General features: G+C 49.2%; 10 non-coding genes and 1 pseudogene across 10 annotated transcripts; all 11 read left to right on the forward strand.

Moving 5' to 3' along the window:
* The first annotated feature begins 7,720 nt into the window (after positions 1-7,720).
* On the forward strand, positions 7,721-7,802 carry TRNAS-UGA (transfer RNA serine (anticodon UGA)). Its single transcript has one exon. It is a non-coding gene; the product is annotated as a tRNA-Ser (tRNA).
* An 85-nt stretch (positions 7,803-7,887) lies between these two features.
* On the forward strand, positions 7,888-7,969 carry TRNAS-UGA (transfer RNA serine (anticodon UGA)). Its single transcript has one exon. It is a non-coding gene; the product is annotated as a tRNA-Ser (tRNA).
* Positions 7,970-8,054: 85 nt separating this feature from the next.
* Positions 8,055-8,136, forward strand: TRNAS-UGA (transfer RNA serine (anticodon UGA)). Its single transcript has one exon. It is a non-coding gene; the product is annotated as a tRNA-Ser (tRNA).
* An 85-nt stretch (positions 8,137-8,221) lies between these two features.
* Positions 8,222-8,303, forward strand: TRNAS-UGA (transfer RNA serine (anticodon UGA)). The gene has a single exon. It is a non-coding gene; the product is annotated as a tRNA-Ser (tRNA).
* Positions 8,304-13,387: 5,084 nt separating this feature from the next.
* On the forward strand, positions 13,388-13,469 carry TRNAS-UGA (transfer RNA serine (anticodon UGA)). The gene has a single exon. It is a non-coding gene; the product is annotated as a tRNA-Ser (tRNA).
* An 85-nt stretch (positions 13,470-13,554) lies between these two features.
* On the forward strand, positions 13,555-13,636 carry TRNAS-UGA (transfer RNA serine (anticodon UGA)). Its single transcript has one exon. It is a non-coding gene; the product is annotated as a tRNA-Ser (tRNA).
* Positions 13,637-13,721: 85 nt separating this feature from the next.
* On the forward strand, positions 13,722-13,803 carry TRNAS-UGA (transfer RNA serine (anticodon UGA)). The gene has a single exon. It is a non-coding gene; the product is annotated as a tRNA-Ser (tRNA).
* Positions 13,804-13,888: 85 nt separating this feature from the next.
* TRNAS-UGA (transfer RNA serine (anticodon UGA)) lies at positions 13,889-13,970 on the forward strand. The gene has a single exon. It is a non-coding gene; the product is annotated as a tRNA-Ser (tRNA).
* Positions 13,971-19,083: 5,113 nt separating this feature from the next.
* On the forward strand, positions 19,084-19,165 carry TRNAS-UGA (transfer RNA serine (anticodon UGA)). Its single transcript has one exon. It is a non-coding gene; the product is annotated as a tRNA-Ser (tRNA).
* A 6,318-nt stretch (positions 19,166-25,483) lies between these two features.
* TRNAS-UGA (transfer RNA serine (anticodon UGA)) lies at positions 25,484-25,565 on the forward strand. The gene has a single exon. It is a non-coding gene; the product is annotated as a tRNA-Ser (tRNA).
* A 136-nt stretch (positions 25,566-25,701) lies between these two features.
* LOC146201023 (uncharacterized) lies at positions 25,702-26,880 on the forward strand (annotated as a pseudogene).
* The last annotated feature ends 846 nt before the right edge of the window (positions 26,881-27,726 follow it).

Raw genomic sequence — 27,726 nt, forward strand, 5'->3', positions numbered from 1 at the left:
CCAAACGTCTGTAGAAAAACGGCTTCAGTAAGTCATTCGGAGCGCGATTCGGCCAGCCGCTCAAAACGTACTGCATGACTGCTTTGAGTACAGGGTCACGACTGGTCTCGCGTGCTATGTCACGGCAGTTTACTGCAAGCGAGTCAAAATGCAGAACGTAGAATTTATCTTCCGGTGCTTCATCATCATTGCCAGGCAACGGCAGCCGCGAAAGGCAATCAGAGTCTGCGTTTTTCTGCTGACGACTTGTACTTGAGCGTGTAGTTGTAGGCAGATAACAAAACGGCCCAACGCTGCAATCTCGCTGCAGCTATCGTAGGAATGCCTGTTTTGGGCCCGAGAATGGTGTGCAATGGCTTATGATCGCTTACGAGGATGAATGAACGGCCATAGAGGTAGTAGTGAAACTTTTTCACACCGAAAATTAGGGCGAGTGCCTCTTTCTCAATTTGGCTGTAGCTAGCCTCTGCCTTAGTCAATGTTCTTGATGCGTATGCTATTGGCTTGCACATACCATTTGGTAGGACGTGAGCGAGCACGGCTCCAACGCCGTATGCTGATGCGTCGCAAGACAGCTGTAGTGGCAATCCGGGCTCGTAGTGGGTAAGCACGGGTGGCATGGATAGTAACTTCTTAACTTCAAAGATGGCGTCCTCACATTCCCTGCTCCACACCCTGCGTAAAACACTGTTGAGCAGTGCGATTACACTAGATAGGTTCAGAATGAACTTTCCATAGTATTTAACTAGGCCAAGCAGGGACCGCAGGTGACGCTTGTCATTTGGCCTCGGTTCCTTTGAAATGCTGCCACTTAATCAGCTGGACGCACACCATCAGAGCTTACAATGTGACCAAGGTACTGACGCTGGTCCCTAAAGAAGTGACATTTAGCCGTCTTCACCTTAACGCCCCATTCAGACAAGCGTTTCAGAACAGCTTCGAGGTTACGCAGGTGCTCTCCATCAGTCTTTCCCGTTACGAGGATATCGTCAATGTAACACGCAACCCCTTCGAGTCCTTTGAGCATGTTATCCATTATCCTTTGAAAGATTGCAGGAGCTGATGCTATGCCAAAAGGTGGGCGGTTGACGACGTACAACCCTTTGTGTGTATTTAGCGTCAAGTATTCTTTCGACCGTTCGTCCATTTCTACCTGCTGGTATGCTCTGTTGAGGTCAAGTTTCGAGAACTTCTTGCCTCCCGCAAGGATTGCAAAAAGCTCGTCTGCTCTTGGAAGCGGATAATGCTCAGTGTCTAGAATTGGATTCAGGGTGACCTTGTAGTCACCGCACAGTCTTATCGAGCCATCAGCTTTAATGACCGGCACTACCGGCGTAGCAAACTTGCTGCTAGCCACTGGTGAGATAACGCCAAGCTTTTCTAGCTTCACAAGTTCCTGTTCTACTGCCGGACGTAATGCGAATGGCACTGTCCTTGCCTTCAAAAATCTGGGCTCTTGATTGTCTTTGAAATAAAGAGTAGCTTTCTCACCATTTATCTTGTCCAAGTCTTCGCTGAACAGTTGCGTGTACTTTCCTAGCAAGGCCTGAAGTTTCTCCGACGACTCTTCGGTCGCACAAGGCAAACTCCTAACGGCGTTCAGCTCCCAGATACGGCTCCAGTCAAACCGAATCTTTTGTAGCCACTCCCGTCCCAGAAGTGAGCGTCCGTCTTGTGGCACCACGTATAGGGGTAGGCGCTGCTTTTGGCCGTTCGTTTCCACGTTGACTTCAAGCACTCCAATGGGCCTGATTACTTCACCCGTGTACGTGCGTAGTCGAAGACTGGTTCGTTGCCGGTGCAAATCTGGAAAAAGCCTCCTGCAGTGGTTGCGTGAAATTATCGAGACAGCAGCTCCGGTGTCCAGCTCCATCTGTAACGGTACACTGTTAACTTTGACTGTCACCATAAAAGGCACTGCACGTGTGTCTAAAGTAACGTCATTCAGAGCAAGTTTTGTTTGCCTGTTGAATGAGCTTACTGTGAGCGTTTTCACACGTCGCGGACGACTTGTGCAAACTCGTTGAATGTGTCCCTTCTTTTGGCACTTATAACAAGTTGCTTGCGAATGCGGACAAGATGCTGCTCCGTGCTTGGGTGAACCACATCGATAGCATGCTACCGTCGTTGCTTCGGGAGTTGGCCTTGAGCTAGGCATTTTGTGTATATCGGCATTCCTTTCGTGCACTACGTGCGCTTCTGTCGCATTTCGCACTGCTGCTTCAAAAGACAAGGCACGTTCGACAGCTTTTTGGAAAGTTAGGGCATTATCTTCGGCAAATAAATGCCGTTGGATGTCGACGCGCTGCAACCCGGAGACAAATCGGTCGTGCAGTGACTGATCCAAGAACTCGCCGAAATCGCATGTCTGAGCAAGGTGTCTTATCTCGGCCACGAACTCCGATATGGTTTCAGTTTCTTTCTGTGACCGGCGGTGAAATTTTGCTCTTTCGCCGATGACCGACGGCTTCGGAGACAAGTGATTACGAAGTAGCGTTATGAGCGTTGCATAGGGCTTAGACGAGGGCTTATCCGGAATAGTCAGTGACTTGAGAAGTGCGTACGTTTGCGGTCCGATCAAACTCAGGAGCACGTCTACTTTTAAGTCTTCCGGAACCTTGTTAGCACTCAAATATGCTTCTAACCGCTCTTCATACGAAAGCCAATCAGTCGTAGAATCATCAAAATGCTCAACTTGCCCGAAAGTAGACATGGCGAAGGCGTTCCCGTTGCTCTAGATGCTACAGTTCTTGGTCTTGTGCCGAAAGTCTTCAGTGGGCGTAACACCGGCCCAGGTATCCCATGTGGTATCGCGAAGTGTTATCAAAGCTGCGGAACTACCTCGCCTCAGCCACGCTCTCTCCGCTCACCCTTGCCACTGTGATAAGGTGGCTTATTAAAGCGCGCTTTAATAAGCCACCTTATTACAGTGGCAAGGGTGAGCGGAGAGAGCGTGGCTGAGGCGAGGTAGTTCCGCAGCTTTGATAACACTTCCCGATACCACAACGTGTTGTTTTGAACACCGTGTTTTTGCACGGCAACGTGCGCAGTAGGCCGTACAAAGTGGAAGATTTTTGCGATGCCCTCGCCAACGTTGGTGCGCTCCTAGATGTTGTGGCGTTGGGGGCGTACCAGATTAACCACGTTTGGGCTGTCACGCTCAGAAGCGCTGAAGCAACGAAGAAGCTGGCTGCGTTGAAACAAGTAGAAGTAAAGGGACGTCGCTGCATCATCATCGACCCAGAGGACCAACAGGTGAAGCTGCGGCTGCACTGGATGTTGCACGGTGTGGCCGACGACGACATCCGGACGGCCTTTGCTGCTTTCGGTAACGTGACCGAGGTGACCCGGGAGCGGTAGCACGTCCAAGGCGTCAAAAAGAAGGGGTCAACAACGAGAACAGTTCTCCTGAAACTGAAACCCGGTATTAAGACCGATGACCTACCTCACCAGCTGCGAGTCGCCGGTGAGTTGGCCCTTGTTGTGGTGCCTGGGCGGCCTATGCAGTGCCTGCGCTGCCGTTGTAGCGGTCACGTTAGACGTGAATGCAAGGTGCCCCGGTGTTCGAAATGCAGGCGTTACGGCCACGTCGACAGTGAGTGTGTCCGTACATATGCGGTGGCCACGGGGCTCGCATCGAGGGAGGAGATAGCTGAACACCAGATGGACGTATCAGAGGCGGAGGAAGCAGCGAAAGGAGTCGAGGAAGTAGTCAAGCCGGAAGCGGCTACTGTCTCTTCTGGGACTTCTAGCAGAATCACAAACGTGTCATGTGAGGCAGAGAGGCAACCTGAAGAAAAAGACTCGGCAGCGGCCTGGGCTGATACTGAGGAGAAGGAAGATAGCCTTTTTGGCAGCTACGGAACCCGTGATGATGGCCTCGACGAGCAGCGAGGAGCAACAGCAACAGTGCAATGTTCGTGCGGGCAATGTCTCGGCCAAACGGCCTCACGCCCAGACTGGTGATGGAGAGGACAAAACAGCAGTGTCAAGCGTTGAGGAGCCGCCTACGAAAACGGTCCAGTCCCGGCGGTCCTCTCTAAGACCGAAGCCGAACTTTCTGGGGGACAAGCGGGCCAGCGATAAGCCACCGCCGCTGCAAGACCATGCAACCGCACCGGAGGGCTGCGGCGGAAACAAAGGCGTCTAGCCGGGTGCTAGACGCGAAAGGTGAGCGCAAATGCTTTCGGTCTCTTCACTCTATATTAAAATGGATCCAACCCCTGCTCTGACATTCGGGACGCTTAAAGTTAGAGGGTTAGCAACGAAGAAAAAGCAGAGCCAGGTGTTGCGCTTTATAACGGACAGAGACATCGATGTGATAGCCGTTCAAGAGACCAAAGCCGAGGGAGAGGAAAAGACCGGGAGCATGGTGCAGCGCTTCACGTCAAAGTATTATGCCGTTGTGAGCCATGCAGTCGGAACTTCTGCCGGGTGCGTCCTTCTTGTAAAAAAGTTGCCTGGACTTAACGTGCAGACTTATGCTTCCGGAGAGACAGGGCGATACGTGATTTGTGATTTCGGTTTTGAGAATATAGAATGGCGGGTTATCTGTGTTTATGCACCTAATGAATTGGAAGATAGGTGTTCCTTTTTTGAGATCCTGAAATATTACTGCACTAGTGAGAAATAGATAGTGCTCATGGGCGATTTCAATTGTGTTCTGGCGGCTCGCGATAAAAGCAGCACCCGAGCCTTCAGGGACAGAAGTACAGACTTATTGTCACGTCTGATAGATGAATATGCATTAGATGACGTGGCGGAGTGTTAAACGGTGAATGTAGTGTGCAATACACTCACTTTCATGGTATTAGTCATGCTCGCCTCGACAGGATTTACATGTCACTGGACTTAATACCAAAGTGTCAAAAATACCGAGCTTTACCAGTGCCCTTTTCAGATCACTGTGCAGTGATATGCACTCTAGGCAAAAGGAAGCGAGCCAGTGCATTTTCATGGGAGCTGTGGAAATTAAATTGTAAACTGCTAAAAGTCCAAATTTTCACTGAGTATGTGACGGAAAAAATTACCAAAATAGTAAATGAGTGTCAAAACGAAATCGGGCTCCAGTGGGTACTAGGCAAAGAAGAATTTAAGATGAAGGCCATTGAGCGGTCTACTTTGCTAAAGCACCAGGAAAGATAACAGGAAAAACAGCTGAGAGATATACTTAAAAAATTGTTGGCACTGGAATGTAAAACGCCCGGCATAGGTAAGGAAGATATTAAGAAAACAAAGCAAAAGCTTTAACTTATGGAGGAAGACCGATATCGAGGGGCGATAGTGAGGGCGAGAGCGGAAGAATTGGTTGCAGGGGAGACGCCCACTAAGCGGGCTTTAGGAATCGAAAAAGCGCACGCTCGACGCAACGAAATTCAGGAGATCAAAGGAGCGGGTGGGGTAGTGACCGATAGCGATTGCATCCATCATGCTTTCTTTGATTACTGTCAGGCGTTGTTCGCACAACATGAAGTTGACGTGCACAGATTTAAAGGCGAGTTTCTCGGCGCTATGCCTAGGCTTGATGAATCCCGAAAGGAAAGCTTGGAGAGGCGAATTAGTGAAAAAGAAGTTGAACGAGCAATAGAGAACTTGAACCCGGGAAAGTCTCCTGGCCCAGATGGGTTAAGTGCAGCTTTTTACAAAGCGTTTAAAACGGAAATAACCCCCCTTTTGACTTTGCTGTTTAATGATGCCTATGATCGTAAGGAGTTGCCCCCGTCTTACGGTGCGGCCCATACCGTCCTCATCCCTAAAACAGATGATCCTATAAAACTCAGACAGGTTACTGCATATAGGCCGATCTCACTAACGAACGTCGTTTATAAAATATTCATGAAAGTGTTGGCGGCGAGGCTTCAGAGCGTTATTAAAGAAATTGTTGGCCCTCATCAAACATGTGGCATAAAGAACAGGTCTATTGCTTACAATATTCATAAGGCAATGTGTGTGCTGGAGTGTAGCGACGTCACTGGGGTACCTGTGGCAATTCTCCAGCTAGATCTTGAAAAAGCGTTTGACTGTGTTGCTCACGAGATTTTGTTTTCTATCTAAGATCGTATCAATGTAGGTTCTATTATTACTGAGGGTGTGGCCATGGCGTACCAACACGGCACTACAAAGTTAATTGTGAATAAATCGTTGGGGGCCCCCATTAACGTGGAACGTTCGGTGCGTCAGGGTTGCCCCTTCAGTCCACTCTTGTTTTGTATGTATGTTGAAACTTTGTGCTTGCACATAATACAGAATAATTCTGTTCATGGTTTTCGGCTGCATGAAGCGGAAGTGAAAGTCCTAGCATATGCAGATGATGTAGCAATTTTCTGTGTCACAAAGGAGAGCATTAGCAGTGGGGTAGAAGGTGTTAAAAGATTTAGTTTGGCCACGGGAAGCAAGGTGAACTGGGGAAAGTGCGTGGGGTTCTGGCACGGAGAATCGCCGGATACTCCTCACACTTTCGCTAATGTGACCTGGTGTACGACCCCTGTAAAGTACCTTGGAGTCCCGTTGGAATTTTACAGAGATACTGAACAGTATTGGAAGGTGCAGGCACAAGAGACACTAGAAAAAGCAGAAAAGTGGAAAGGTACTCATTTATCCGTGTTTGCAAGAGCCACTGTGTGTAACCTGTTTTTTATTAGTAAACTGTGGTATGTGATGCAAGTGCTCCACTGCTCGAGAATTAACATACAAAAGGTACATCGAATTTTTGCGGTTTTTGTATGGGCCTCTAGCTGGGAAAGGTGCATGCGGACAAATTTGTTCAGACGGGTCAAAGACGGAGGCCTAGGGCTGGGACACTTATTTGTGAGGCAACTGGTAAACAGATTTTTCTTTTTCCGTGATGTTGAAGATCCTTTCCTGCGCACAGTGTGCCAAGTAAGGCTAGGGCGAGCCTTGCCAGTGTATGTAGTTGCAACAAAATGCATGACAGGAGGCATTTTTGGTTATTTCCGAGAGATAGTAACCAGCGTCAGATTCTTAACTACTCGGTTTTCAAAGGATTATTTGAGCAGCGTAACAAGGAAAACGTTGTACAGAGATGTGTGTGATGTTATCTTTCCGGTACCGTTGTACAGGGCCTTGTACTGTGGAGGCCCCGGCGGTAATGTGTTGCAAAGGGTTAAAAAATGAATGTATCGCCGGAAGTCAAGAGTTTTATCTTTAAAGTGCACACTGGAACTTTACTCCGTCAAAACTTTTTTGGAAGAAAAAGAGATGTTTCTACCGTGGGGACCAAACTGCTTAATCTGCAAGCAACCGGAGACCATAGACTATGTTTTTTTGCACTGTTGGGAAGGTGTTTATTTTTGGGACGTGCTACAGAGGACCATGAAGAAACAGCTCCCGTTGCATTCACACGGAATTAGGTACTTGCCAACAAAAAATGAGGGGGGATCCCGTTCGATTTAGTCATGCTGGTGGGCCTCCACAGTATATGGCGCTCTCGTATGTCCGGGTACTACTGTGACCCCGAAGCGCGTCCAGCGCGTATATATTTTCGAGAGAGCATCTGCAAGTTTGTAGAAATACAGAAGATACGGAATCCTGTCCCTGAGTGGCTCTCAAGGCTAGAGCATTTGACAACGCTCAGAGAATTTTAATGTGACAAAGCCTGGTCCTCTCTTGGGGATTTCGCTTCTTGTATAACTGTGTACATATTTTGTTTGTTTGTCTTTGTTTTGTGAAAGCCGAGGACCGGCAATAAAGAAAAAAAAAAGCAGTCGTGGCCGAGTGGTTAAGGCGATGAACTTGAAATCCATCGGGGTCTCCCCGCATAGGTTCGAGTCCTGTCGGCTGCGTGATATGGGTCAAGCACCTATGTTTCGCAAAATTTAGGCATTCATGCAAGCACGAGTGCTGGCACATTTTCTACAGCGCTCAACCGCAGTCGTGGCCGAGTGGTTAAGGCGATGGACTTGAAATCCATTGGGGTCTCCCCGCATAAGTTCGAGTCGTGTCGGCTGCGTGATATGGGTCAAGCACCTATGTTTTGCAAAATTTAGGCATTCATGCAAGCACGAGTGCTGGCACATTTTCTACAGCGTTCAACTGCAGTCGTGGCCGAGTGGTTAAGGCGATGGACTTGAAATCCATCAGGGTCTCCCCGCATAGGTTCGAGTCCCGTCGGCTGCGTGATATGGGTCAAGCACCTATGTTTTGCAAAATGTAGGCATTCATGCAAGCACGTGTGCTGGCACATTTTCTACGGCGCTCAACCGCAGTCGTGGCCGAGTGGTTAAGGCGATGGATTTGAAATTCATCGGGGTCTTCCCGATCTGGTTCGAATCCTGTCGGCTGCGTGATATGGGTCAAGCACCTATGTTTTGCAAAATTTAGGCATTCATGCAAGCACGAGTGCTGGCACATTTTCTACAGCGCTCAACGTCAGTCGTGGCCGAGTGAGGATTCTGCTTCCGGCCACGCCAGTGAACGGACGCAGGATGCAGGGCTCCTCAGGAGCGGATTCAGCGGCCATGTCAGGCCGCGGTAACAGGACTGCTGAACAGGACAACACTTACCAGGTCGTTTTGCCTGCACTTCCAACAGGTCGGTTTGTTTTGAATACCGTTTTTTTGCACGCCGATATCAGGGCCCGCCCGTACCGAGTGGAAGATTTCCGGGATGCTTTAGCGCAACACTCGCTAATCCCCGATGTTATCGCTATGGGGGCGTATCGGATGAGCCACGTCTGGGCCGTCACTCTCAAGGATACTGAAGCCGTCAACAAGATTGTCAGTGTAGGTGAGCTGTCTGTGAAAAACGGTCGCTGTTTGGTGATTGACCCGGCGAACCAGGACGTGCGACTCAAGCTTCACTGGCTACTACACAACGTGCCAGATGAAGATGTTCGTGCTGCATTTGCGCCTTACGGAAAGGTGTCGGATGTTTCCCGGGAGCGTTGGCGTGTTAAATGTATGCTAGAAAAGGGCTCTACAACTAGACTCGTCACGCTGAAGCTGAAAGCTGGCATGAAGCTCGACGACCTGCCGCATCAGTTGAATGTTAGCGGTGAGCTCACGCTCGTCATTGTGCCAGGCAGACCCCCGTTGTGCCTACGCTGCCGGGGAACGGGTAACATCCGCAAAGAGTGCCGGGTTCCTCGCTGCGGAACCTGTCGACGGTTCGGGCATGAAGACAGCCAGTGTGCACGAACCTACGCTAGCATTGCCGGACCTGGGACCAGCGAAGATTCGTCCGATTTAATTATGGACGAGGCGGATGCGGAGGAGGCTGCTGACATTAGAGGCCAGTCAACGAAACAGGACGCGCCTTCCATGACGGTTTTAACAAAGAATAAGGTGACGGTCTCAAATGAAATGAATGAAACTCGGCATGTCTTGAACGTTCCATCCCAGGGAAATGAAAGCGCGTCAAAGGAAGCGTCAGAAGACGTAACCAAATTTTCCGACGCTGAGGATCATCTCAGTACTGAGCCTTCCTGTACTGATGCCATGGAGGCTGGGCCGGAGACAGCAGCCTTAATTGCCGCGAAACGTCCGCATGAGGAAAGCGTCGAGGAGACCCAGCTGCCAGGCGGTGTTTGTGGTGAGCCGCCGCCGAAAACTTCTGGCATCCGAAGAGCCACGTTAAGACCAAAGCCGAACTTCTCGGCCGACACGCGGCAGGCGGGGAAACCGCCTCCATAGTTTTGTGGTGTCCTGAACGATTTGTGGGTCGGCTGCCTACCGACCAGCGTCAGGAACCTTCTGCAACCAAGTGGTGCTTGTGTGAGATAAAAATGAAACAATGTGCGTTGACTTCGTTTGAATGCATCCCGACATTCTGCTGGGAGGACATTACATGCATACCTACGCCGCTGTTCGTCAGAAGCGGAGGCCACGTAACCATGAAGGTAGGCACCATGCGGGTACGGGCGCCTCTCTCTAATACATGACTCTCAAGCTTAATTTGCCGTTACATGTAGCTACTTTGAATGTCAGAGGACTGGGAGCGAGAAGGCGACAATGCCAGCTCAGTCGCCTCCTTTTGGATAATGATATAGATATAGCAGCTGTGCAAGAGTCAAAGATTGAGAGCCAAGAAAGCACTGACCGTATGGTGGCTTCTTTTCAAACAAACTTTTATGTGTGTGTATGCCATTCTGTTGGTGTATCGGGTGGATGCTTTTTATTTATACGTAACACGCTGGGAGTAAGCGTAGAGTCCGTTTTTGCCTGTCCAAGCGGTCGGCTTTTGGTTACCGATTTTACCTACTCTAATTTATGCTGGCGTGTTGTGTGTGTGTGTATGCTCCCAATTCAGGATGTGACCGTGAATTGTTTTTTGAGTCTATTGAGGTGTGGTTGAAGGTCAACAAAATCTTGCTTGTACTTGGTGACTACAACTGTGTGTGCGCAGCTGTGGACCGAGCGGCGAAGTGTAAACCTCGAAGAGACAGAAGCTCCGAGCTGTTGAATGCACTTGTGCGTGAGTATGGCCTTGAGGATGTTGGTAGTGTGTTCTCCACTGGAAACCAGCCAGAGTTCACGCACTTTCAGCGAGATAGCCATGCTAGATTGGACAGGGTGTATGTCTCGGTAGATCTTGTTTCCCTATGTACTGCATATGAGGTCAAACCTGTGTCTTTCAGCGATCATTGTCTCGTGAGTGCAGTGTTTGGTCGCAAAGGAAAGAACTCGCGCTTTAACTGGTACCTATGGAAACTGAATGCCAAACTTCTTGCCGATGAAGAGTTCCTTACGGAAGTTAAGACCGAGTTTGAAAATCGTCTTGCTATGCGACCAGTAAGTTTTGCAGAGGAATGGGACAGCTTCAAAGAGTGGGTCAAATTGAAATCCATAGGAAAGAGCAGTAAGGTGCGGCATAAAGAGAAAGGAAAAGAAAAAGAACTGAATGAACAACTCCAGTTTTTTTTGAGCATGGAAAGTTCTGTGCCAGGGCATTTCGCCAGTAAAATACGAGAGATAAAAAGTGAGTTGGAAACAATCGACAGCGAAAGATACACAGCGGCTGTCATACGTGCAAGGGCTGAAGAACTTTGGGCAGGAGAAGTGCCGACAAAACGAGCGCTAGCAGACGAGAAAAGATACGCCTGCCAGAAAGAAATAAGGAGTATAAGGTATGCCGGCCATATCACTGAAGATGCTAAAGATATTCAGCGTGCGGTAGCATAGCACTTCAAAGAACTGCTTGGCGCTAAGCTTGAGACTGTAGGCGGCTTTCGAACAGATTTCCTAAGTCTGATGCCTGCACTGGATGACGAAAGTAAAGCGCGCCTAGAAACACCGATAACGTTGCAGGAGATAGTATCTGCAATAGATGACCTGACACCTGGGAAGGCCCCTGGGCCGGATGGTCTAAGCGCTGCCTTCTTTAAAACTTTTCAGCAGTATGCGGCTCAGTTTATGCTCTGTGTAATCACTGAAGCTTATGAACGTAATACTGTCCCATTGTCTTTCTCTACATAGCACATTGTTCTAATACCCAAGACAGATGATCCGGAGAAACGACTGTTGGTGGAGTCTTACCGACCGATTAGCCTCACCAATGTTGACTACAAGGTGTACATGAAGGTTTTAGCAAAACGACTGCAAAGCGTAATAAAGAAATTGGTTGGGTCTCATCAAACGTGCGGCATCAAGGGTCGATCCATTGTCACGAATATACATGTCGCAAGAACCGTACTAGAATGTGTTGATGCACTCGGTGGTCAGATAGCCATGATGCAGTTAGATTTGGCGAAAGCCTTTGACCGTGTTTCTCACGAAATTTTGTTTTCCATTTTGGAGCATTCTAACCTTGGTGACGTCATAGTTGAGGGTGTTAAAATGGCGTATGCGAACTGCACGACCCGTATTATAGTGAATGGTGAACTGACTGACAGCTTCGCAGTACGTTCATCGGTAAGGCAGGGCTGCCCGCTCTCACCCCTGCTTTTTGCACTGTATTTAGAGCCACTTTGCTTGGCTATCATTGATAGCGATCGCATTTTAGGGTTCAAGCTGCAATCAGCACACGTGAAAATGCTAGCATATGCTGGTGACATAACAAAGTGTTTTGTGCAACTAGAAAGAGCATCTGTGAAGTCACGGGTGTCGTCCAAACTTTTTGTGTTCAAACCGGATGTAAGATCAATTGGGAGAAAAGCTCTGGGTTTTGGCACGGTGATTGGGACGTGACACCTGATTTCTTCTGTAAGCTGCGATGGTCTGCTCTCCCAACACGATATCTAGGCGTGCCTTTAGAATGTTATCAAGATCCCAACGTGCACTGGATGGAAGAAATATCCAGAATGAAAGAAAAAGCGGATGCCTGGCAAGGAAGGCAACTCTCAATGTTTTCGCGCGCTTCTTTTTGAAATGTTTTTCTTATTTCGAGGCTGTGGTACCTCATGAATGTGTTGTATGTCTCACGAACCTCAATTCAGAAAATGCACCGCGTTTTTGCTGTTTTTATTTGGGCATCCACATGGGAAAAAACCGCCCGGACGAATTTGTTTATTTCTGTTAAAAGGGGCGGGCTTGGCCTTGCACATCTGTTCTTGCGTCAGGTGGTTTCGCGATTTATATTCCTCCGTGATCAAAAAGATACCTTTCCAAGAACTGTGATGCAAGTGCGATTACTGAGGCTGCTCCCTGAATGGATTGTGTCATGTGAAAACATGCCTGGTACTGTGACTGGCTACCTGCGCGAGGTTGTTTTTTCGTGCAAGTTGCTTGAAGTGCGGTTTTCTTTTGATTACCTTTATAATGTTCCTAGAAAAAAACTGTATAAAGATCTCATTGACGTGATGCTGCCGGTGCCTTTTTACCGGGCATTACACTGTGGAGGCCCAGGGCAGGACGTTTTAAAAAGAGTTAAGAAGATGCCCGTGAGGACATCTGCTAAAACGTTCCTTTTCAAACTTCACTCTAATACGCTCCCTGTTAAAACCTGGCTGAATGAAAAAGGTATCTTCGTACCATGGACAACAAATTGCCTGTTGTGCAAAAAACCGGAAACAATTGAACACGTTTTCTTACAGTGTTGGGATGCTGTCTTTCTATGAGACGTCCTCCAAAGGACAATTAAAAAGGAGCTTCCATTAACCCCTTACGGTATAAGATTCCTACCAGTGCAGAACGATGATGCACCTTATGATTTATTTATGCTTCTTGGCCTCCATAGTTTGTGGAAAACACGAATGCAGGTGCGTCATGCAGATATAGATACACGATCTGCGCGTGAAAACTTTATTGAAAGTGCTGTTTATATACAAGAAACTTTCAGGAGGCAGCAGTATCCGCCACAATGGCATTGTGTCTTTGATGAGTTAGTGCACTTGAAAAGATTTTAGCCGCGTGCGCGTTAGCTCAAGTGTAGTTGACGTTTTTTATCATGTGTATTTTTGTTTTGTGTTTCACGGCAATAAAGAAAAAAAAAAGCAGTCGTGGCCGAGTGGTTAAGGCGATGGACTTGAAATCCATCGGGGTCTCCCCGCATAGGTTCGAGTCCTGTCGGCTGCGTGATATGGGTCAAGCACCTATGTTTTGCAAAATTTTGGCATTCATGCAAGCACGAGTGCTGGCACATTTTCTACAGCGCTCAACCGCAGTCGTGGTCGAGGGGTTAAGGCGATGGACTTGAAATCCATCGGGGTCTCCCCGCATAGGTTCGAATCCTGTCGGCTGCGTGATATGGGTCAAGCACCTATGTCTTGCAAAATTTAGGCATTCATGCAAGCACGAGTGCTGGCACATTTTCTACAGCGCTCAACCGCAGTCGTGGCCGAGTGGTTAAGGCGATGGACTTGAAACCCATCGGGGTCTCCCCGCATAGGTTCGAATCCTGTCGGCTGCGTGATATGGGTCAAGCACCTATGTTTTGCAAAATTTAGGCATTCATGCAAGCACGAGTGCTGGCACATTTTCTACAGCTCCCAACCGCAGTCGTGGCCGAGTGGTTAAGGCGATGGACTTGAAATCCATCGGGGTCTCCCCGCATAGGTTCGAATAATCTCGGCTGCGTGATATGGGTCAAGCACCTATGTTTTGCAAAATTTAGGCATTCATGCAAGCACGAGTGCTGGCAAATTTTCTACAGCGCTCAACCGCAGTCGTGGCCGAGCCATTCTACTTCCGGCCACCGCCGTGTACGGACGCGGAATCATGTGTTCCGACGGAGCGGCGATTGCGGCTTTTAGCGGCCGCGGAAACAGGATCTCAGATAGCGAAGATAGCGATTATCAGCTTATTCTGCCTCAGCTGCCAACCGGACGCATCGTTCAGAACACCGATTTTTTGCACGGCGACGTGCGAGCAAGGCCCTACAGGGTTGAAGATTTGCGAGATGCGCTCTTGCCTACAGGCTTACTGCCGGATGTGGTGGCCCTGGGAGCCTACCAGGTTAACCACGTTTGGGCAGTCACCCTTAGTAGGGCCGAGGCTACAAAACGGCTGCTTGGCGTGAAGGAGCTAATGGTGAAGAGGCGACGCTGTGTCATCATCGACCCGCAGGAACAGCTGGTGAAGCTGAAGCTTCACTGGCTATTGCATGGAGTGGCGGATGAGGACGTCCGGTCCACACTTGCGGCATTTGGGACTGTAATAGATGTCAGACGAGAGCGCTGGCGAGTGCAGGGTGTGAGCGACAAGGGCTCCGCAACAAGGTCAGTGCTGTTGAAGCTGAAGAAAGGCATGAAAATAGAAGACTTGCCGCACCAGTTACGGGTCGCTGGTGAACTGGCACTAGTTGTCGCACCTGGTCGCCCGATGCAGTGCCTGCGATGCCATGGCTCGGGCCACGTGAGAAGAGAGTGCAAGGTGCCGCGCTGCTCGATCTGCAGGCGATTTGGGCATGAGAACTCGCAGTGCGTCCGTACCTACGCCGCGGCAACGAGAACGGCGGCGAGTGATGACACCGAGCACCTCATGGACGAGGCTGAGGCGGAGGACGCTGCGGAGGGGACTGGTGAGATAGCGACTTCTTCGGGAGCAGAAATGCCTCTCCTTAGCGAAGAAGTCCAGGATAAAAGCACGGACAGGGCAAGTGAAATGGTGGAAAACCCATCATCGGCAGAGTCCGACATCAACGAAGATGGATCCAGTCAAGCGCAGCAGCCAGCAGCAGTGAAGGGTCAGGAGCTCCCAGGCAATGACAATGTAAGTTCAGTGGGTTCCGAAACTGCAACTAAACGGCCCCACGACGCAGCCGGCGATCTCGACGACATGCCGAATGCGAGCAGTGTTGACGAGCCGCCTGTGAAAGCGGTGCAGGGACGGCGGTCATCCTTCAAGCCGCGACCTAACTTCGCAGCGGAAAGACAACCTGTCGACAAACCACCCCGCCGAAAAGCGAGACCGGCCAGCCGGGCGGCTCCGGAGGCGTCTAGCGGCTTGCTAGACGTTAAAGGTAAGCACCATGCTCCTGGGCCTACCTCATAATTAGAGCAACAATGGCACTTGAACCGTCTCTAAGTGTAGCCACGTTGAATGTCAGAGGACTAGCGAGCAAACGAAAACAAAGTCAATTGTATCGGCTGATAACAGATTATGACATTGACGTACTAGCTGTTCAGGAGACAAAAGTCGAGGGAGAAGAGGAGACTGGGAGCATGGTGCTGCGTTTTACCTCAAGGTACTACGCTGTGGTTAGCCACGCTGTTGGGTTGTCGGCAGGATGTGTACTCTTTGTCAAAAAGTAACCGGGTCTTACTGTGCAGAGCATCACATCAGGGTCCTCTGGAAGATTCGTTATCTGTGATTTTAGTTATTGCCAAAGGGAATATCGGGTTATATTTGCATATACGCACCAAATGCAGTGGATAAGAGATATAATTTTTTCGCTATGATTCAGCAATATGTGGACCTTGAAAAATGCCTCATTATTTTGGGGGACTATAACTGTGTACTGAATTCTACAGACAAAACCAGCGGCACGGCTTTCCGAGATAAGAGCACAGATTTGTTAGCCGATATTGTTACCGCAGCCGAATTAGTCGACGTGGCCGAAGTCCTAGAGAGTGAACAGGCAGTGAAGTACACTCATTTCCAGGGGACAAGCCACGCACGCCTAGACCGGGTTTATGTAGCACTCGACCTGATCCCAAAATGCCGCACTTACACCGTGCTACCGCTGTGTTTTACTGACCACTGTCTGGTTAAGTGCGTAATAGGAACAAAGAAACAAGTTAAGAAGTTTGCTTGGGATATGTGGAAAATGAACGTTAAGCTTCTCGACGACGAATATTTTGTAGCAAAAGTGACAGAAGAAACAAACAGAATAAATATGAACGATTACTGCAGGGTGGGACAACAGTGGGAACTATGCAAAGAGCAAATCAAAATCACAGCGATTGATAGGGCCAGTTCGATTCGATTTCACGAAAAAATTAAAGAAAACGAACTGCAGAAAACACTAAAGATGTTAATATCAGAGGAATGCAAAAAGCCAGGTGTTTTCAAAGATGACGTGAGGATTATAAAACAGCAATTACAGCTTATCGAAGAAGAGCGTTATCGGGGCGCGCTGGTGCGAGCTAGAACAAATGCACTAAAAGCGGGAGAAGTACCCATGAAGCGGGCTTTAGGTTTGGAAAAAACGAACGGTCAACGAAACCACGTATGCGAGATAGAGCGGAACGGCGTTGTGGTGTCAGATAACGACGGCATTGGGCGAGAGTTCTTTGAGCATTATCAGGCGTTATTCGCGTTTCACGAAGTTGACTTAGACGGTTTCAAAAAGATGTTTCTGAGTCAGATGCCGCGACTGGCCGACGAGGTAAAAGAAGTTTTGGAGCGGCCAATAACCGAAAGAGAAGTGTGCCGAGCAATTGAAAATGTGAACGACGGAAAGTCGCCTGGGCCCGATGGCTTGATTGCCGCGTTCTACAAGTTTTTCAAAGGTAAGTTGTCTGCAGCGCTTACAGCTGTATTCAATGAGGCATACCAACTGAAAGAATTACCACCGTCGTATAGTAGGTCACATACTGTTCTCATACCAAAAACTGACGATACAGAAAGACTTCGCCTTGTAACGAGTTACAGGCCCATCTCTTTAACTAATGTTGACTATAAAATATTAATGAAAGTCTCAGCAACTAGGCTCCAGACAGTGATTAAGGACATAGTAGGGTACCCCCAGACATATGGAATCAAGGGAAGGTCTATAGTAAGCAACATACACAAGATGCGGTGCGTGCTTGAGTGCTGTGATGTCATGCAATCTGGCGTCGCGGTTTTGCAGCTCGACCTAGAGAAAGCGTTTGACTGTGTATTACATGTTATCCTGTTCGCCATTCCTGACCATATTAATGTCGGTTCGGTTATCAGAGAGGGTGTGGCCACGGCGTACAGGAGGTGCTCAACGCGGCTTATTGTAAACAAGTCACTGGGGGCCCCCATTGCCGTGCAGCGTGCGGTACGCCAAGGCTGCCCCCTCAGCCCACTTTTATTTTGTCTGTACATCGAATCACTATGCTTGACTATTATTAAAAATGATTCTGTTCACGGTTTTCGACTCCAAGCTGCCGAAGTGAAGCTCTTAGCATATGCCGATGACGTCGCAGTGTGTTGTATTGACAAAGAAAGTATTATAGCAGTGGTCGAAGAGGTAAAATGTTTTCGGGACATCACAGGGAGTTTGATCAATTGGGACAAATGCCTGGGATTTTGGCATGGAGAATGGGCGTCAACCCCAGACACGTTTGCAGGCGTAAGGTGGGTGAAGACCCCAGTGAAGTACCTGGGTGTCCCTTTGCAATTCTACGAAAGCAATGATGACCTCTAGAGAAGCCAAGCGCATGAAATACGTGAGAAAACAGACAGATGGAAGGGGGTTCCTCTCTCGTTTTTTGCCAAGGCAACTGTGTGTAATCTTTTTTTTTATAAGCAAATTATGGTATCTAATGCAGGCTTTGCATTGCTCGAGGCTAAATGTGCAAAAGCTGCACAGAGTGTTTGCCACCTTTATTTGGGCATCGCAGTGGGAAAGGTGCAGCCGAACAAATTTGTTCAGAAAGGTGGAGGACGGTGGTCTTGGTCTGGCGCACCTCTTTGTGCGACAGCTTATTAACAGGTTTCTGTTTTTCCGGGACACAAAGACTCCTTCTTACGAACGGTGTGCCAAATGAGATTAAGACGGGCGTTGCCAAACTTTGTGATCGGCACGAATGAAATGCCAGGACCAGTTAAGAGCTTTTTCAAGGAGGTGGTGATGAGCGTATGTTTCTTGACAGTACGATTTTCTAACGATTATCTGTCTGCGGTGAAAAGGAAAACACTGTACAAAGATGTGTGCGACAGCATACTTCCTGTACCGATGCACAAAGCCATGCACAGTGGAGGGCCGGGCCAGAATGTGTTAAAACGGGTGAAGAAAATGCAAGTGACACCAGGCATGAAGTCCTTTTTTTTTTTAAACTTCATACTGAAACACTTCCAGTCAAAACATTCCTTGAACAACGAGGTTTTTTCTTGCCATGGGGAACTAACTGTCTAATCTGCAAGCTACCCGAAACTATAGATCATGTTTTTCTTCACTGCTGGGAAGGAGTGTATTTCTGGGATGTTCTGCAGAGAACAGTGAAAAAGGATTTCCCTCTAGATCCACACGGGATCAGATATTTGGCGATAGATAACGAAGATGGTTTTCCTTTCGATCTCGTAATGTTGGCTGGCCTCCACTCTGTATGGCGCTCCCGCATGGCCGGCTTCTATTGTGATCCTGATGCGAGGCCACACGGTTGTATTTTCGGGAGAGCATTTCCCGCTTTGTTGAGGTGCAGAAGACACTTGAGTGTGTGCCGCAGTGGCTGCCAAGGATGGAAGCCTTGGCAGGGCTAAAGGAATTTTAAGTGACAATGTCAGTACAAAACTGACAGCGTTTCCTTTTCGTTCCACGTCTTGCTTGTGTTTGTATATAGTGTACCGTGATGTGCTGAGTTAGTTGTCGGAGCCCGGCAATAAAGAAAAAAAAAGTCGTGGCCGAGTGGTTAAGTCGATGGACTTGAAATCCATTGGGGTCTCCCCGCACAGGTTCGAATCCTGTCGGCTGCGTGATATAGATCAAGCACCTATGCTTTGCAAAATTTAGGCATTCATGCAAGCACGAGTGCTGGCACATTTTCTACAGCGCTCAACCGCAGTCGTGGCCGAGTGGTTAAGGCGATGGACTTGACATCCATTGGGATCTCCCCGCACAGGTTCGAATCCTGTCGGCTGCGTGATATGGGTCAAGCACCTATGTTTTGCAAAATTTAGGCATTCATGCAAGCACGAGTGCTGGCACATTTTCTACAGCGCTCAACCGCAGTCGTGGCCGAGTGGTTAAGGCGATGGACTTGAAATCATTCTACTTCCGGCTACCGTTAGGTGCGGACGCAGGATCATGGGCTCCACCGGAGCGGCGATAGCGGCCCAGACTGGCCGCGGAAACAGGTCCGTCGCAAGTACTGATAGCAAGTATCAGATCGTTCTGCCTCAGCTGCCTACAGGACGTGTTGCGTTAAACACGCTTTTTTTGCACGGAGATGTTAAAGCTAGACCCTTCCGAGTCTAGGATTGCCGCGATGCGCTCGCCGAGACGGACGCGCTCCCCGAGGTTGTCGCTTTGGGGGCGTATCAGGTAAATCACGTATGGGCTGTCACTTTCAAGACCGCTGAAGCCACAAAGCGCATCTGTGCTTTGAAAGAGCTTAACTTTAAGGGGCGACGATGTATTATTTTCGACCCTCAAGACCAGCAAGTCCACCTCCGACTTCACTGGATGCTCCACGGTGTCGCTGACGAAGATATTCGGACGGCTTTCGCCCCATTCGGCAACGTAACCGAAGTCACCCGTGAACGATGGCGCGTCTCGGGTGTAAACGAAAAAGGCTCCACAACACGGTCCGTACTCCTGAAGTTGAAGACAGGGATGAAATTGGATGACCTTCCCCATCAAATGAGGGTAGCAGGCGAGTTGGCCCTCGTCGTAGTGCCCGGAAGGCCCATGCAATGTCTACGTTGCCACGGCTCCGGACACGTGCGACGCCAGTGGAAAGTACCGCGTTGCTCTCGCTACCGGCGCTTCGGACACGCGGAAGTGGAGTGTGTGCGCACGTACGCGGCGGCAACGGTACCAGCTATGAGAGAGGAGACGCCTGAGGACGTGATGGACGTTGCCGAGGCTCAAGAAGCAGCGAAGGGAACCCAAGACAACACGGGAGGTTCCGCAGTGCCAGATAATGTGGCAACATCGCATGGCACGGATAAAGAGGTGTGCGTGGACACCAGCACTCAAGAGCCAGCGTCGGCTGTATCGGAGTTGTCCTTGAAAGAGGACGTGTTCAGTCAAGTCGCCGCACAACAGGGACCAGCAATGAGTGTGATTGCTATCACGGAAGTCGGAGCTCGGCCAACGGGCACCGCTTGTGCGCCAAAGCGTCCGCATGCCGAGGCCGGCAACTCTGCTGACAAAGGGAACCCTAGCAACAACGAGGAGCCACCAACGAAAGCGACACAGAGCCGAAGACAACCGTTCAGGCCCAAACCTAATACCTCGGCAGACAGGAAAACCGCTGAAAAGCCTTCCCCGCAGCAAGTTGGGCCCACCACAAGTGATGGCGGTGGGACCTCTGGAACTGTCTAGCGGCACGCTAGACGTAAAAGCTAAGCGCCTTGCTCCTGGTGTCCTCCTTATGCATGAAAATGGCGATGAAACAGGCCCTGAGCGTAGCAACGCTTAACGTCCGTGGGTTGGCAGGGAGACGAAAACAAATCCAAGTACATCGCCTTTTGACAGAGCTAGACATAGACGTGCTAGCGGTTCAAGAAACCAAAGTGGAAGGGAGGAGGCGACTGGGAGCATGGTGCAGCGTTTCACGTCAAGGTATGATGTGGCTGTTAGTCACGCGGTGGGTTCATCGGCTGGCTGCCTTCTGCTTGTTAGGTGGTTGCCAGGACTGACAGTGCAGGCCGTGACCTCATCCGCATGTGGAAGGCTCATTGTCTGCGACTTCGTTTTTCACAATAGCGAATGGCGCGTTCTGTGTGTGTATGCACCCAATACTGTTGAAAAAAGGTTCAACTTCTTCACAAGGATGCAACGATATTTAAGTTCAGAGAGGAAACTCGTGGTGATGGGGGATTTTAACTGCGTGTTAAGCGCTAGAGATAAGACCTCAAACCGTGCCTACAATGACGTAAGCACTGACTGTTTGTCCCAGATGATTGGTGAATTTTCGCTGGAAGACGTTGCGGAGTGTTTGGATGGTGCGCGCAGTGTGCTCTAGACACATTTCCAGGGGTCCAGTCATGCGCGACTCGATCGGATTTATGTATCGTTGGATGCGATACCAAACTGTCAAAATTATGCCGTTATCGCGATTTCGTTTTCCGATCACTGTCTTGTGAACTGCAGTATTGGACCTAGAAATCAAAGCAAACATTTTCTCTGGGAACTCTGGAAGTTAAATTCTAAACTCTTAGATGACCAGATTTTACGTGATACTATATTATAGAAGATAAAAGAAATAGAGAAGCGACCTAACAGTAGCATTGGGGAGCAGTGGGAGCTATTTAAACAAGAAATAAAGATGAAAGCGATAGAAAGAGGTGGTTGCATTCGTCATAATGAAAAGCGAGAAGAGGCAGGACTAAGGTCAACACTAAACATGTTAGTTGCTCAGGAAAGCAAACAGCCGGGGGTGTATAAAGATGACATCAAAAATATTAAAAAGAAAATAGAGTTAATGGATGAGGAACGATATCGTGGAGCGATCGTTCGTGCAAGGTTTGAAAGATTGACAGCTGGCGAGGCCCCCACTAAGCGGGCCCTCAGTCTCGAAAAAGCACAAGCTCGTCGAAACGAAATACTAGAAATAGAATGGAACGGCAGCCGTATGACGGATAAGGATGACATAGCACGTGCGTTCTATGATTACTATCAGCAGCTATTCGCAATAAGGAACATTGAGTTGGAGAAGTTTAAGGGGGTGTTTGTTTCTTCATTACCCCGACTGGACAACTGCACAAAAGAAAGACTAGAGCAGGTAATTTCCGAGCAAGAAGTAGCACGAGCAATAGAAAACCTAAACCCAGGGAAGTCGCCTGGGCCTAACGGTTTGGGCGCAGCTTTCTACAAAGCATTTAAGGAAGAGCTATCCCCGCTGTTGGCAGAAGTTTTTAACGAAGGTTTCCACCTTAAAGTGTTGCCGCCTTCGTTTGCCACGTCACACACTGTGTTAATACCTAAAACTAATGAAACGGAGAAATTAACATTTGTGACATCATACAAGCCTATATCACTAACAAATGTTGATTACAAAATTCTAATGAAAGTTCTTGCGGCCAGGCTGCAGACAGTAATCAAGAGATAGTCGGCACCCATCAGACTTGTGGCATCAAAGAACGGTCCATAACTACTGATATACATAAGGCGAGGTGCGTGCTGGAGTGCTGCGTCGCTGTTTGCACTAGGGTCGCGGTTCTCCAGCTCGACTTAGAAAAGGCTTTTGATTGTGTTTCTCATGATGCTTTGTTTTCTATTTTGGACTATATCAACGTGGGTTCTGTTATCAGAGAGGGCGTGGCCCTGGCGTACCGAAACTGCACCACGAGATTGATTGTCAACAAGGAACTGGGCGATCCAATAAATGTGCAACGCTTGGTGCGCCAGGGCTGCCCCCTCAGCCCTCTTCTGTTCTGTATTTATATAGAAACTTTGTGCTTGTCTATTATTCGAAGCAGATTTGTCCAGGGCTTCCAACTGCATATGTGCGAGCTGAAACTCTTGGCGTACGCAGATGACGTAGCAGTTTTCTGCTTGGACAAAGAAAGTATACTCAAGGCATTTGAGATAGTGAAAGAATTCAGTGCGATCTCAGGAATTCCAGTAAACTGGGGAAAGTGCTTAGGGTTCTGGCATGGGGAGTGGTCATCGACACCCAATGTTTTTGCCAACGTAACCTGGGTCACAACACCGGTGAAGTATTTGGGCGTACCTTTGGAATGCTATGAAGACAGTGATTCATTCTGGCGTGCCCAAGCTCAAGAAATAAGCGAGAAGGTCGACAAGTGGAAAGGGGCGCCGCTATCTATCTTCGCACGAGCCACTGTGTGCAATCTGTTTTTTGTGGCAAAGTTGTGGTATGTCATGCAGGTACTTCATTGTTCCAGGTTAAATGTACAAAAGCTTCATCGAGTTTTTTCGGCATCCAAATGGGAAAGGTGTAGCCGAGATAACTTGTTTCGCCGGGTTCGAGAAGGTGGACTTGTGCTTGCTCATCTATTTGTACGCCAACTGGTTAATCGTTTTATTTTCCTCCGTGACGTCTCAGACCCTTTCTTACGTACTGCGTGCCAAGTAAGGCTTCGTGCGGGCAGTGCCCAATTTTGTTGTCTCTACGAGAAGTATTCCAGGGCGAATTTCCAAGTTTTTTCAAGAAATAGTAAGCAGTGTCCGAATTTAACTGCTCGTTTTTCGGTAGAATACTTGAGTAAAGTCAAAAAGAAGAAACTGTACAATGATATTTGTGACAACCTTTTTCCTCTTCCTATGTACAAAGCCTTGTACAGCGAGAGTCTAGGTAAAGACTTATTAAAACGTGTGAAAAGAATGCCAGTTTCTCCGGGGGGTAAAGACGTTTTTCATTAAGCTACATACAGGTACATTATCGGTGAAAACATTTTTCGAAGACAAGGGTTTTTATCTGCCTTGGGGTTCACAATGCCTAATATGTAAACAACCAGAGACAATAGACCATGTTTTTCTGCACTGCTGGGAGGGGTTATTTTTGGGACGTATTACAAAGAACACTTAAAAAAGAATTACCTTTAGATCCACACGGAATCAGGTTCCTGCCGACAGATAATGAAGATTTTGTACTGTACCCCAAGACACCGTAATGTTTCTAGGATTACATAAAGCCCCTCAATAAACTAAAAGTAGCGCCATCTCCTCTCTCCTCCTCCGGCGGCGCCGCTCCTCCTCTCGCATTTCGACCGTGGCTCCACCTACGGGGTGCGCGACTAGCGCGCGCTCTCCGGAGCAGGCGCCCTTCACAGCCGTCTCGATCAGCGCCGCGCGCGCGCGCCGATCGAGGCGGCCGTGCGCCGGGTCTCACCAGAGCCTTGCATTTTGTCGCAATGTGATCAGGTTAAAATATTACTCACTGCTGAAACATAATTACCGAATGTTAACAGGGATTTCCCACCAGAATAGTTTCAGCTGTGAGTGTCATACATCACATATACGCGATTTCGGCGTTGGTTCAACTCGCCGTCATCTCCGTGTGTCCGTAGTTCGTCACATTTGACCACTCAGCGGCATGCTTTATAGAATTTGTAACTAGGCGGCGGACAGGAACAATTTTGGAACAGTCTGTGTATGGTTTCTTTGCAGCGTTGACTGGATTGCGAGCTGCCGGTAAACTTGAGAAGTGTGGCAGCAGCTGTCTTCCATGTATTTTCAACTTCACCTGCAGATCAAATTAACTATAGGCGGCGGAAGCTGCAGTCTGTGTGGAATCTTTGCAGCTTTGATTGACTTGTGAGCTACCGGTAAACTTGGGGAGGGAGGGAGCAGTTATTTTTTTTTATATTTGGCGTTGACACGGTGTCGTGTTCAGCTGCCATGGTGTGTCACCATACGTACACGATTTTGGCGTCGATTTAACTTGCCTTCACCTCCTTGAGTCCGTCAGCCATTGACAAAGATGCGCAACATGCTTGAAAAAAAAAAATTAACTAGGCTGCGGAAGCTGCAGTCTGTGTGGTTTCTTTGCAGGTTGGACTGAATTGTAAGCTACCGTGAAACTTGAGAAGCGTGGTAGCAGTTTTTTTTTATATTTTGCGCTGAAACGGTTCGGTTTCAACTGTCAGTGCGTGACACCATTTGTACGCGATGTCTGCGTTGGTTGAACTCGCCTTCACCACCGTGCTTCTATCAGCCGCCGGCCAAAGAGCGCAACATGCTTGAAAAAAAAAATTAAATAGCCAGCGGGAACGATTTAGTAGCAGTCCGCGTGGCAGCAAAACACACGGCGATATGTGCCGCGCGCGCGCCGCCCGCCCCGCTGGAAAGGAGGAAGCTGCACGCCCAGAAAAAAAAAGCGCGCGCGCGCACGTGACGGCGCTCGGCCAATGAGAGGGTCGAACGACGACGGAGAGCGCAGGAGAGGAGGCGGGCGGCAAACTTCACATGTTGGCGCTACTTTTAGTTTATTGAGGGGCTTTAGGATTACACAGTCTTTGGCGGTCCCTAACGGCGGGCTTCCACGTTGACCCAAAGCTCGCCCTGCAAGGCTCTACTTTCGCGAGTGTATGTACACCTTTGTTGAAATGCACAAAGCGATGAGTGCAGTCCCAGCATGGGTGGTGAAAGTTGAACCATTGGTAGAGTTGAAAGAATTTTAACTCGACAACGTCAACCCCAATAGGGTCAACGGCTTTTTTACCTGTGTCATATTTATGTGAACATCACGAGCTGGAGTGTTCAGTTCAATTTGTGTGTCAACCTTGGTTATGTGTATGACAGCCGGCAATAAAGAAAGAAAAAAAAAGCAGTCGTGGCCGAGTGGTTAAGGCGATGGACTTGAAATCCATTGGGGTCTCCCCGTACATGTTCGAATCCTGTCGGCTGCGTGATATGGGTCAAGCACCTATGTTTTGCAAAATTTAGGCATTCATGCAAGCACGAGTGCTGGCACATTTTCTACAGCGCTCAACCGCACTCGTGGCCGAGTAGCTTCCGGGCGCCGAAGCGCATGGACGTGTAATCATGTGCTCCGTCGGAGCGGTATCAGCGGCCCAGTCTGGCCGCGGAAACAGGTTTTTGTCCGCCGTCGATGAAGATTACCAGGTCGTACTGCCAACTTTGCCGACAGGAAGGATTGTGTTGAACACAATTTTTATGCACGCAGACCCAGCGGTTAAACCGTATCGCGTCGAGGACTTCAGAGATACTTTGGTTCATCTTGGTGCGCTCCCTGAAGTGTTTGCTTTGGGGGCGCGTCAGATGAACCATGTCTGGGCCGTTACGCTCAAGAGTGCCGAGGCAACAAGGAAACTAATGGCGGCTACTGATGTAAAGGTGAAGAACCGGCCGTGTCTACTTATTGACCCGAATAACCAGGATGTGCGCCTGAAAATCCACTGGGTTTTGCATGGCGTTAGTCACGACGATGTCCGTGCTGCCTTACTGCCGTACGGAACAGTGACTGACGTTTCCAAAGAGCGTTGGAGAGCCTTTGGTGTCGCAGACAAAGGGTCCACTACGAGAACAGTGGCCCTCAAGTTGAAAAATGGAATTTCAAGAGAGGACATTCCGCACCAGCTCAAGATAGCAGGTGAGCCCGCACTTCTTGTTGTTCCGGGAAAGGCGCCGCTCTGTGTGAAGTGCTAGGCCACAGGACATATTAGGCGGGATTGTAAAGTGCCGAAATGCAGCCTTTGTCGTCGCTTCGGCCACACAGATGAGCAGTGCGTCAAAACATACGCCAGTGCAACAGGGCCTGCAAGAACCGACGACTTCTCAGAACACCTCATGGACGAGGTGGACGTCGCGGAAGTTAGCGGTGCGGAAGATAGTGCGAAGGCAAAGGACTCAAAGGTGAGAACAAACCAGCCCCCTCAACTCGAGGGAAATTCTGAGCTACAAGAAGCCCTGCAACATGAAAAAAGCGCTGCGGGCGAGGCCACCGAAGCAAGTGTTGCTGCTATCGGTGCCAGTGGTAAGTCGACGTCAACGTCTTCAAAGGAACAGGCACCGATGGACACGCGCGAAAGCACAAGTAATAGTGCGACCACGAAACGCACGCGCGACGTAACCGACGCAGCGGGCGCCCCCGACAAGACCGATCAAGAGGAACCACCCCACTAAGCGGCCCCTCTACGTCGGCCATCTTTCAAGCCAAAGCCCACTATTCCGCCTGACCGGAACCCACCAGGGATGCAGCCTTCGCCATGAAGGAGCCCCGAGTTCGTGGCTGCTCTGGCCACTTCTGGGGCTCAAGGATTCCTGATGCGGCCCGGAGCGGCGACAAATGCAGCGTCGCTCTGTTTCAACGCCACCAGCATGAACCAGTGATGCCACCTTGGAGCATTGTTTTTCGGTCATGTAAGCCTGTACTGCGCAGTTTGTCCGCTCCTGACCCCAATGTACCAGGTAAGATCGTGCGGCTCGTTTGATTCATTTTCAGCATGGCGGTTGAACCAGAAGTAGCTCTACGTGTAGCCTCGCTTAATGTGCGAGGGTTGTCAGCCAGGCGAAAACAGTACCAAGTCAGCCGTCTATTGTTAGATAACGATATAGACATAATGGCGGTACAAGAAACGAAAGTGGAGAGCGATGAGCAAACGAGCCGCACGGTCGAGCCCTTCTCTGCTCGCTATAATATTTGCGTGTGCCATGCGGTTGGTACCTCGGGTGGCTGTGCGCTGTTCTTGCGCAATTCTTTGGGCATTTTAGTAGAAGCAGTAACTGTGAGTGATAATGGCCGTTTCGTTGTCTGCGATTTCTCTTTGACGGGTGTACAGTGGCGTGTCATGTGCGTGTATGCGCCTAACAGAGAGGATGATCGGCGTAGTTTCTTTGAGCGAATCGGTGTCTACTTGAAATGTTCAAAGAGCGTCATTCTACTCGGCGATTTCAACTGTGTCTGCTATGCCAAGGACAGGTCAGACAAGAGGTCGGTGCGAGACAGAAGTGCTCTCCTACTAAGCACGTTGACGCAAGAATGCGAAATGGAAGACGTTGGTCATGTTTTGGTTTGCAGCTCTTCACACTTTACGCACTTCCAGCGTG

This window comes from Amblyomma maculatum, chromosome 2 (assembly GCF_055883805.1).
Source record: "Amblyomma maculatum isolate TAMU_Amacu chromosome 2, ASM5588380v1, whole genome shotgun sequence".
In the NCBI taxonomy this organism is placed as follows: domain Eukaryota; kingdom Metazoa; phylum Arthropoda; class Arachnida; order Ixodida; family Ixodidae; genus Amblyomma; species Amblyomma maculatum.